Source organism: Trachymyrmex septentrionalis, unplaced genomic scaffold (assembly GCF_001594115.1).
Source record: "Trachymyrmex septentrionalis isolate Tsep2-gDNA-1 unplaced genomic scaffold, Tsep1.0 scaffold13, whole genome shotgun sequence".
In the NCBI taxonomy this organism is placed as follows: domain Eukaryota; kingdom Metazoa; phylum Arthropoda; class Insecta; order Hymenoptera; family Formicidae; genus Trachymyrmex; species Trachymyrmex septentrionalis.
The window spans coordinates 429,909-440,301 of NW_017304438.1; the positions used below are offsets into that span (position 1 = coordinate 429,909).

The window sequence follows — 10,393 nt, forward strand, 5'->3', positions numbered from 1 at the left end:
GTGTATATGTGTGTATGTATGTATGTATGTATGTATGAATGTGCGTGTCCGCATGCTTGCTCGTGAGGAGGCTTCCCCGATCGCCTGTTCGATGAATCGCGCGCATCAGAAGATACTTCGGCGGTACATGTGATTAATATATTGCTGACATTCGTCGCGCTCTATATCGCAGATTTGTCACATGGCTCGCCACGCGGCGCAAACGTAAGAAAGCGCGACGGGAATATGCTCGGACGGACGGCTGCCGCCGCCGCTGTTATTGTTGCTGCTTCTGTTGCTGCTGTTACTGCTACTACTACTACTATTACTACTGCTGCTACTACTATTACTATTATCACTACTACTAGTACTATTACTACTACTGCTGCTGCTATTACTATTGCTACTACTACTGCTACTACTACTACTACTACACTACTACTACTACTACTACTACTACTACCACTACTACTACCACTACTATTACTACTACTACTACTACTACTACTACTACTGCCAATGCTAACAATCGCGCGCGCATCACCGTCGTTGCTTCGTCAGGAGAGTTCTATCCCGTGGAATTCCGCGACGAGTGGCAACACATCGCCGTACCATAAACATCTCGGTGCATGAACAAACGAGCGTGAGCGTGCGCGCGCGCGCGCGCGCGCATGTGTGCGACACTAGACTTTGTCGTCGTCGGTCGCCGTCATCTCTCTCTCGGTACCAGTATTATCAGCGGGACGGGGACCATCCGTTCATTGGAGGTTAGCTGCCTATCGATTGTCCTCTCCATGCGCGCGCGCGGCGCGAAGATGCCGAAAATCGGCCGCGGGAGATGTTCACCGTTTCCTTGCCACCGTGCCTTTCATCAGCACCCTTGTGAGGTGGAAATCCGATGAAGATTTCTCTTCACGACGTCGTAAAGCACTTGTCACTCGGATGAGTTCGCTGTGTCGATTTCGTATTCCTCGTCTATATATTCTTATGCTTGTCGCTATTAATCGTTATTTCGTCGTTCGTAACTCCGTACTGTTGTGATACGACGTTGTTGTATATGACGTTCGAATAAAAGTGACCCTGAGTGTCAGAGCGTGTTGTGAATTGAACTAGTTACACACCATCTATTCAGCCATGACGCTGGGCAGAATCCGTGGCAGAGCTAACTGACAGTGATCTTTGTGTTGTAAGCATTATCTCTTCTCATAAGTAGGACTATGCGCTTTGAAACTAGACTTACACTTGTCAAGATTCAATTTAGCCTTGTCCTATATATATTTCTAAATAAATATATTAAAATTAAACTGAAAATTGTAGGTTCACGCAAAAATATTATTAGGTATCAAAATTTGTTTTGACCTAATATCTTCTTTGCTTATTTGTGTTAGATATATTAAAATTATCTTTTTGTCTCTCACAATTTTGTATTGACAGCTATAATAATAAGAACAGGGGGGGTCAATCGTGTAATTTTTCCCTAGGGCGGAAGCGTGAATAAAATTTTTTTGTATGTATATATATATATATGTATATATATATATGTATATATATATATGTATATATGTACACACACACACACACACACATAAATAGTCACTTTTTTGCTGCTCTAGAGAAAAAGTTACATGGTCGATACTCAGATACTAATTACTTGTATTAGAATTGATATTTATTATAAATGGTTCTAATAGTGATATGATTTAAACATATTTATTTCTTCAACTCATTAACTACTTATAGTAAAACTGTAATTATAAATTAATAACTAATACGAGTACCTGATGTATAAGACACTAGTCATAAATATAACTATTTGCACTTTATAATTTGGCTCGTCAATACAACTATACAATTGTCCATGAAACTCGTATATCGATTTGTATTATGGACATGGGAGCGACTTCTTTTCACTTATTTAGAAATATCTCTCACTTTTATTTTTCTATAAAAAACTCATTTTTCTTACTTTTTTCCACAAAAATAAATATTAACACTAAAATAGCAGAAAAGAGGAAATTAATTTTTTTATATGTAACTTTATCCATACTGTACTGATTGTCTATTCCATCAATTTTGGCACCTATGGATGTGTCTAGTAACACAGAGAAGTTAAGTAGCAGCTAGATGTGATTGGTTGGAAAAGTAAGAATTACACTTGACTGCTATTTAAGCTCAGGGAGCGGGTATTGATTGTATCTATAAATTTGTTCGCGTTGCATTTAAAATGAAATAAGTATATAGGCTGTGTATAAAATTCATTGTCAGTGCTTAAAATCTATAGTATACGTGACATAAACTATTATATTTTAAAATTGTTTGTTTTTAAGAATTTTATTGACATTAAATTGTTTAAGTTTCTTATAAGATGCTTATTAATACCAATATTGTAGAAATTGTAAATATATTGTCAGCGTGATAAGTGATGTGAGTGATGTGTGTGTAATTTACGACAAAACAGGACAGTTAAGCGATAAATTAATCCATGGTGGAATTAGAATTTTTTAATATTCCACCATGAATTAATCAATAAGATTTGAGTTATGGAAATATGTTCTTATAATAAACAAATACCTAAGAAATACTCTTTTCTTAACTACAAATATTTCAAAAGTGAGATAAAGATGAAGAGTTAATTGGTGAAAATTGAAGAGATTACGATTTCTTACGATTCCAAGGAAGTTACACATCTTTTTTTACATTGTCTATTATGATTTTGCACAAGAAAGAACAAAATTTAGACAGAATGGTGTCATGGAGTGAATTCACGATCCTTCAATAAAAGATGTATTAAAAGAGATGGGATTTATCCATCTCTGAGGTGTATTAAAAGAGATGAGATTTATCCATCTCTGGAAATAATGAATTAATAATTATATTATTGGAGGTAGATCTTCGAGGTAGCAGATTGGCTGAGATCAGAAGTCGATGTTTGAAGACATTGATCTGCAAATAGTTCAAGAGAAGCTTAAAAGAGAAGCATCCACAAACAATAGATCAAATTAATAACTGGATTGACGGAAGATCTTCAAGGAGGCAAACCGATTAAAAGATATTATTTTACAAGAAGACCCAAGAGTTTTAAAAAGTAATGCAAATAAACAACGAATCGAGGTAAGTACTTCAAATTCTATGTCAGAGATAGAGTTTATGCGATCTTTTGGAGAAAAAGATAGAATTATTGAAATGTGGAAATGAAATTATATGAGCATCTTCATTCATTGTGAGTACAACGTAAAACACAAAGTAAAAAGAACACAATGTAAAAAAGATAAATATAAAAGCGATTGGAGAATTACAATGATTTTAATGGAATCAATTAATCTTTTATTAAATAGAAAAAACAGATACATTTATTATGAATCATTTACGAATTTGATGATAATTAAAATAATTAAAATTTTAATAGTTCTACATTTGGAAGAAAAAGTACAAAGTTGGTTTTACATAAAACCAATGAATATTTAGACAGTAGTAGCGAAGAACTTTTGTGTAAACTTAAAGAAATGTTTGACTTAACTACCTAATAAGTTAGAATTGAGAAACAATTTGAAACAAGAGCATGGCGTATGCAGAGAAATTTTTCAGAATGCTGTTACGATATAATTATTAAAGCAAGTGAAGCAGAAATTTTCCTGAGGATAAAATGAATAGATTATATTATTGATGGCATTACTGATTTTCAGTTCAAAATCATGCGAGAACGCAGAATTTTCCTTCAACATCAGTTACTGCAAGCTTTCCAGAAGATTTCACTTCGTTTGGAAGCTAAGCATTTCAAGAAATGGGATGACAAGATGGGACTAGAAACAAAGACATCACGAGCAAAACAAGAAGATCGAAATGATTATGTTCCAAAAAATGCTCGTTTTAATTTCAATAAGTTTGGGCATTTAAAGATTGCAAATACTCTAAACAAGAGCGAAGATTTTGTTATAAATGTGGAGAGTTAGGAGTTATTTCACATCAGGTGAAATAGTGTCGTAAAAAAGAAGATTATAAAGATGGAATGGAACTCCACTATATCGAGCACGTAGTGGAAGAAGATTTTAGAAGAGACGTCTCATTAAAGATAAGCGACAATAATTTATGTTATGATTTACAGTTAAATTGCTTTGTTAGATACTGAAAGTTCTATTAGTTTCATTAAAAAGAAGTATGTTAAAAATTATGAATTGATAGATAGGTCTGATTATTATAATAAATTTGCAGGAATTAATAATTTGAAATTAATTATTTTAGATACAATCAGAGCAAATTACTATTAATGAAATTATTAAAAAAAAATTTTATTGTTAAATGGTGCCAAACAATACTATGTTGTCTAATATTGTTTTAGGACATGATGTACTTAAATCATTTAATTTGATCTTAACTGGAGGAAAAGAAAGAAGAATATGATATCATTAGAGATATTGATATTTGTTTACAGAAATATCAAGAATATAGAAGGACAAATTAAAGTCAAATTTGAGTATAGATATGTGTAATAAACGTTTAAAATTTTAACATTCTGATAAATTAATATAAAATATAAATTTAATTAAAAAATTTAACATTACATTGTATTACATGACATGTTTTGGCATCATAATTGTGCCATCATCAGATATCATAAATTCACAGAGCAAAAACGTAGTGAAAAAGTCAGATTGTCAGTATTTTGAATAGTCACTATTAAGTCATTAAAGGGTATAAAAAACGCATTGAAATATTCTTATAAATATATGTAATCCGTATCTTATGTGAATCCGATGTAACACCATAGACGGAGGGTGAAAACGAATTACTCGCAATCGATTGAACGACCGATTGATAAAAAATTTTTACGATTATCTATAAGTTATAATCTTTTAAGTACAGATTACAAATAATTTCATTACTATATTAAAGAGCTCACCGTTATGGTCTTACATTCTTCTAACGTATGATGTAGATAAGATGTAAAATTGCTTATATCAGTCACTATTAATTATAAGGTCAAATATATGTGAAATTATTAAAACTATTAGTCACCAAGTTAAAGATTAAAATTGTATAAATATATAAAATTACTAGTCAAAAAGTTAAAGATTAAAGATGTATAAATTTATAAAATTACTAGTAAAAAAATTAAAGATAAAAATGTATGAATTTATATAATGTGACTGCTGTGACGGTCTGATACTAACTGATATATTACAACGTGTAAAACATGATCTTAGTACTGCAAAGTCTTAATTTGTTTATTATCGGTATGTACGCTTTGTAAAGTCCCTTCGTATCTGTCTCTAAGTTGAGGCTGTTTTTCTGTTTTTTAATATTTAATATTTCCGAGATTAGGCGTTTGTTATGGCATGGTGTTTACAGAAACAAAATATTACAGAAACTTTACAAATTAATAATGAGATTTCAAATTGCGACAAGACAAAGTTGAATCAGATGTTTTATGAAAATTATTGCCTGAACGACCAGAATTTTCAGAGATTAAGATCGAATTACAATTAATAGTTAAAGATTTACTTTTTATTTTTAACCCAGAAGATTGTCTTATTTTGAAAAAGAGAAATTATATGTTATTTTGAATAATTGGGAATAGAAAAAAATTATAAGTGTTAGTAATTCGGAATATGCGTTCCTAATAATTTTATAAGTAAGAAAGAAAAATAATCAATTACCGATTGTGCGTTATTATCGTACTTTAAATAAGAAGTTAGCACGGGATATAATTATCCGATAATTGAAGATCAATTAGCACTTTTATATATAGATAATAAAACATTATTTATACATTTAGATTTACGTAATTTTTTTTCTTTATGTAATGTTGTTTATATATACAATACATATGTTTCTAGAATCGATAAAATATATAGCTTTTGTAAGCCATTTGAACAATATAAATTTGGACAATATGAAGCTTTTGTACGCCATTTAAACAATATGAATTTCTTAGAATACCTTTTGGTCTAAAAGTAGATTCCGCTAGATTTCAACAATTCGTTTATGAAGTGTTCAAGGAATTAATTAATAATGAGAATATTTCGGTTTGGATGATATACTTGTGATATCAAAGACGTTAGAGTATCGTTTTGAGTTATTAAAGTGTTTCGATTATTAGAGTACAAAATAACATGGGATTAAAATTGAAAAATATAAATTTTTATGTGCTAAGATAGAATATCTTATGATATAATTATAAAGATGGTAAACCTACAGTGGAAGGAATATCCACAATAGAAAATTTTCCACTTCTTAAAAATGTACGCGATATGTAAAGTTTTATTGAATTAAGCTTTTGTTTTAGAAAATTTATTGAAAACTTTGCAATTACAGCTAAACTGTTATACGAAATATTAAAGAAGGCAAACACTGCATTTACTTTTGATACAAAGGCATTCGGAGAAATTAAAACTAAGTTAGTTTCTAATTCAATTTTAACAGTTTTTAGTCCTAAGAATAAAACTGAATTATATTGCAACGCGAGTATTTTGGGATATGGTACTATATTAATGCAGAAAAAAAGATTGTAAACTTTACTCTATTTTTTATTTTTCTAAACGGATCACAGAAAATGAAACTTGTTACCATAGTTTTGAACTAGAAACTCTGGCAATAATTTACGCGTTATATCATTTTCGTATCTATATATATATATTTGCAAGAAATATAGCTTAAAATTATAACTGGTTATGAAGTATTAAAGCTAACATTTAATAAAAAAGATGTGAATTCTCGGATAATTTGGTAGCAATGCAAAATTTTGATTATATTATAGAATATAGATCAGGGCTCTTATTCTTGAAAAATATCGCATATTATAGTATTTCCCTAGTTTTTTATATGCGATATTTTTCGAGAATAGAAGCCCAAGTTCTCGTATACATCATGTGCGCTTAATTGGATAAGCAATATTTTAGTAAGGTACTGCTTTTACATTCTAAGAATTTCGCAATTTCGTTGTGTAAAATGATATAAAACATATTTATTAATAATACAACCAGTTCTCGTTAAACTAATGGACAGGTTGAAAGAATTAATCAAACACTTACGCCAAAATGTTAGTTAAATTAGTTGATAATACAGACAAATACTGGTATTAAGAGAAGTTGAATACGCATTTAATAATACAATAAATAAAGGTACTGGAGAAACTCCTAGCAAAATTTTATTTGGTATTAAACAATGAGATAAAGTTATAGATGAAATAGCAACGTATTTGCATGAAAATATAAATAATGATAGCAATAAAGAAAACGTTGAAAAATGTAATTTAGAATCAATTAGATTTCGAGTTTGGAGTTACTGATAAGATAATTTAATTACAAAGACGTAATAAGGACCTATTTAATCAAAAAAGAAAATATTTACGTAAGTACAAAGAAAGTGATTTAGTTATGCTTAAAAATTTTGACACGCCAAGAGTTTCTAAAAAATTAATTCTGCAATTTAAAGCACCTTATTCATTTATTAAGTATTTAAGAAATGATAGATATATCGTATCGGATGAAAAAAGGCACCTTAATACACATAAAATCTATCAAGATGTTTAACGGTCTTTTAATATGAGACCATGGCAAGGAGAATAACTGTAACTGCGAATTTAAAGACTAAGAGATAAGCATTATTAAATTATTAAAAATTTTACAGTTTAAACGCGATTGTCTGTGCGTTTTTAATATTTTCTCTTTTTAAATTATTATTTTATTTCTTTGATATTTTATATTTGTTATGAATTAAACATTGTCAAATATTGTGTTTTAATCTTTAATGTGTCCGAGAACAAACATTAGTCAGGCTAGGCGAATTGTAGGAATTGTAAGTATATTGCGAGCGTAATGAGTGATGTGAGTAAAATGTAATTTATGATAGACAAAAGAAAAAAAGAACAGTTAAGTGATAATTAATCAATAAGATTTGAGTTATAGAAATACGTTTTTGTAATAAATCTAAATAGCCAAGTTTGTAGAAAGCAGATTTTTTAAATATCTGCTGCACACTATGTCAACAAAATGACAACAGAATTAGATGTACATAATACTGTTGACAGACTGCTAGAAAAAATGTAACAGAATCTGCAAGCGTCAGATAATGTCGGCAGGATCTGCTCAGTTTCTGCCAACAATTTGCCTTCACATTATGTCGACAGGCGATGTTAACAGAACACAAGCCTAATACGAACGCAGTTGATGGCAGACTGCCGTCATTTTCTGCTCGAACCTGCTGACAGTCTGCTAGAAGACTGCAGATATTTGGCTATCTGGGAATATTTAAGAAATATACTTTTTCTGACTACAATATTATTAAATTAATATTATTGCTTGTCAATTTAATATATGATATTATGTATGACATATAATTTCTCTAGTTCTGTTCATAATGATTGTTAATAAGATTTCGACGCGCTGAATTGGATATGTATGTATTTAATTTATACCGAATATTTAAGCACAAAGTCCGCTTTTACCGAAAATGAAAAATTAGTCTCGATTCACAACTTTGCTTTAAGAGGCCTTAAGTCATAAGTCGAAAGAGATTAAGTAACAATAATTTCTGTCTTTAAACTGTGCAATCTTTAAGTTTTAACCTTTAGGCTTAAGCGAATTGAACTAAACCCAATTCTTTGCCTAAAAGCATAAATTCTGTGACCGATATATCGTCATTAACTTTCAGCTTATGACTTACGATCTCTTAAAGCAAGGTTGTGGACTTAGCCTGATTGTTTACGGCTTACGTTTTACTGTTTAAATTTTTTTGTATGCCATGGCCCTAAAACCCATGACACATACAAAAACATTACATTGCCTGCTATGCGCAAACCGATATATATATATATATATATATATATATATACAACGAGAGAATGACCTCGGTTTGCGCATAGCAGGCAACCCAGCAAACGAGAATGGATTAAAATGGATTGAAATTTTTTTCTAATGCATATTTTAAATAGCGAAATACTTTTTTTGGATTTAATTGGATTCAATTGGATTCAATTAGATTCAATTGGATTAAAAAACTGCATTTCCTATTCAAAATTTTAAATTGAACAGTATTCACAATGCACAGAAAAAGCTAATATTACTTTTAGATTGAAAGCATAGAGATATGCTCCATGCAATTCCTATAAACGAATAAAAATGCATTCAGGATTGAAAAGAATTTATTGTAACATTCATGAATCCATATTTCTGAAAATCTGAATCCATTTCAATTCATTTCAATCCATTCTCGTTTGCTGGAAATGTAACGCTGTACAACGCTATGAAGATCTGCGCACAACGGACAAGTTTTCGTCCGATCCGAGATCATTCTCTCATTGAACAGAATGTAGGTTTTTAGCACTGGTAATGAATTTTGAAACATAGCCATATTCGGACATTGAAGAGAAAAAAAGATAAGGAGTTAAGGTAGCTACGAAATGCTTGAAGGTACGGTATTTATTAGGAAACACTTGAAGTCATCTCAACTTGAATTACTTAAAAAAAAAATTGATGATAAGAAATCAAATCATATTAATAACTAGCCTTTTTTTGTAAAACCAAACCTAATGATTTAAAGAAAATAGTAAATCAACGACATAATGCTCATAAAGTAAAGAACTGTGTGTGTATGGTGTGTGTGTATGTAAGAAAGAGAGATTAAATTTAGGAAAGTTAACTAACTAGGTCATTTTAACGGAAAAATTCATAATTTATTGGTTTCTAAAATTTATTTTTTTGCGACGATATCTGAGATCTCAATATTCTTGAAATATAGTGCAATAATAGCTCAAGTGAACTCTATTATTACTTCCTTTTGTTTTCTTAAATACGTTTGAAAAACATAGTCCAATTTCTGTGTTTTGTACTTTAATATATATTATACTTAAAACTTAATTTCAAATAAATTTATTAATAAATAAGTTTTAAAGTAAATTTTAGGTTCTATATATATATCTTTTTTGTATCATGAAATACAAATTTTGCTCTTTGCTGGATTTTACTCTCTCTCTCTCTCTCTCTCTCTCTCTCTCTCTCTCTCTCTCTCTCTCTCTCTCAAACTTGTATTTTTAATTTTATAAGAGGTATAAGATAGTAAGATGTAATTTAAATATAAATAGTATGTTATGTAGGTAATTCTTAACATTTTCAGGAAAACTTATTTTTTATTCTTAGGATTTTTTCAAACTAACTTATTATTTTCTTATTTTTTTGAATTAAAAAATTAAATAAATTTATTTGTGTGACATATTTTTTCCATTTGCTTCTATAAATTTCTAGAGAAAATTTATTTTAGTCTCAGGATATTGCAACTAATAAAGAATTCTACCACTTTGCACTGATGCGCATTAGATACTACTATACATGAAGTTACAATATTGTAAAAATATAACATAAACACTAGTTATCTTAATTAGTAAAATATTTGTTGTTAAGAAATATCATATTTTTGATGA

At 29.8% G+C, this 10,393-nt stretch overlaps 1 protein-coding gene across 3 annotated transcripts in view; it reads left to right on the forward strand.

Annotated features, from left to right (window-relative positions):
* Positions 1 to 55: 55 nt before the first annotated feature.
* The window catches only part of LOC108756931 (serine/threonine-protein kinase Warts), a 24,539-nt gene continuing 14,201 nt past the window's right edge, over positions 56 to 10,393 (forward strand). The window contains exon 1 of one of the 3 annotated variants that reach the window (XM_018501132.1): positions 56 to 204. The gene's annotated coding sequence lies outside the window, so the exon portion shown is untranslated. Of the gene's footprint in view, positions 205 to 527; positions 1,166 to 9,471; positions 9,550 to 10,393 lie in introns of those variants that run through there. The other 2 variants (XM_018501131.1, XM_018501133.1) reach the window with 2 other exon arrangements.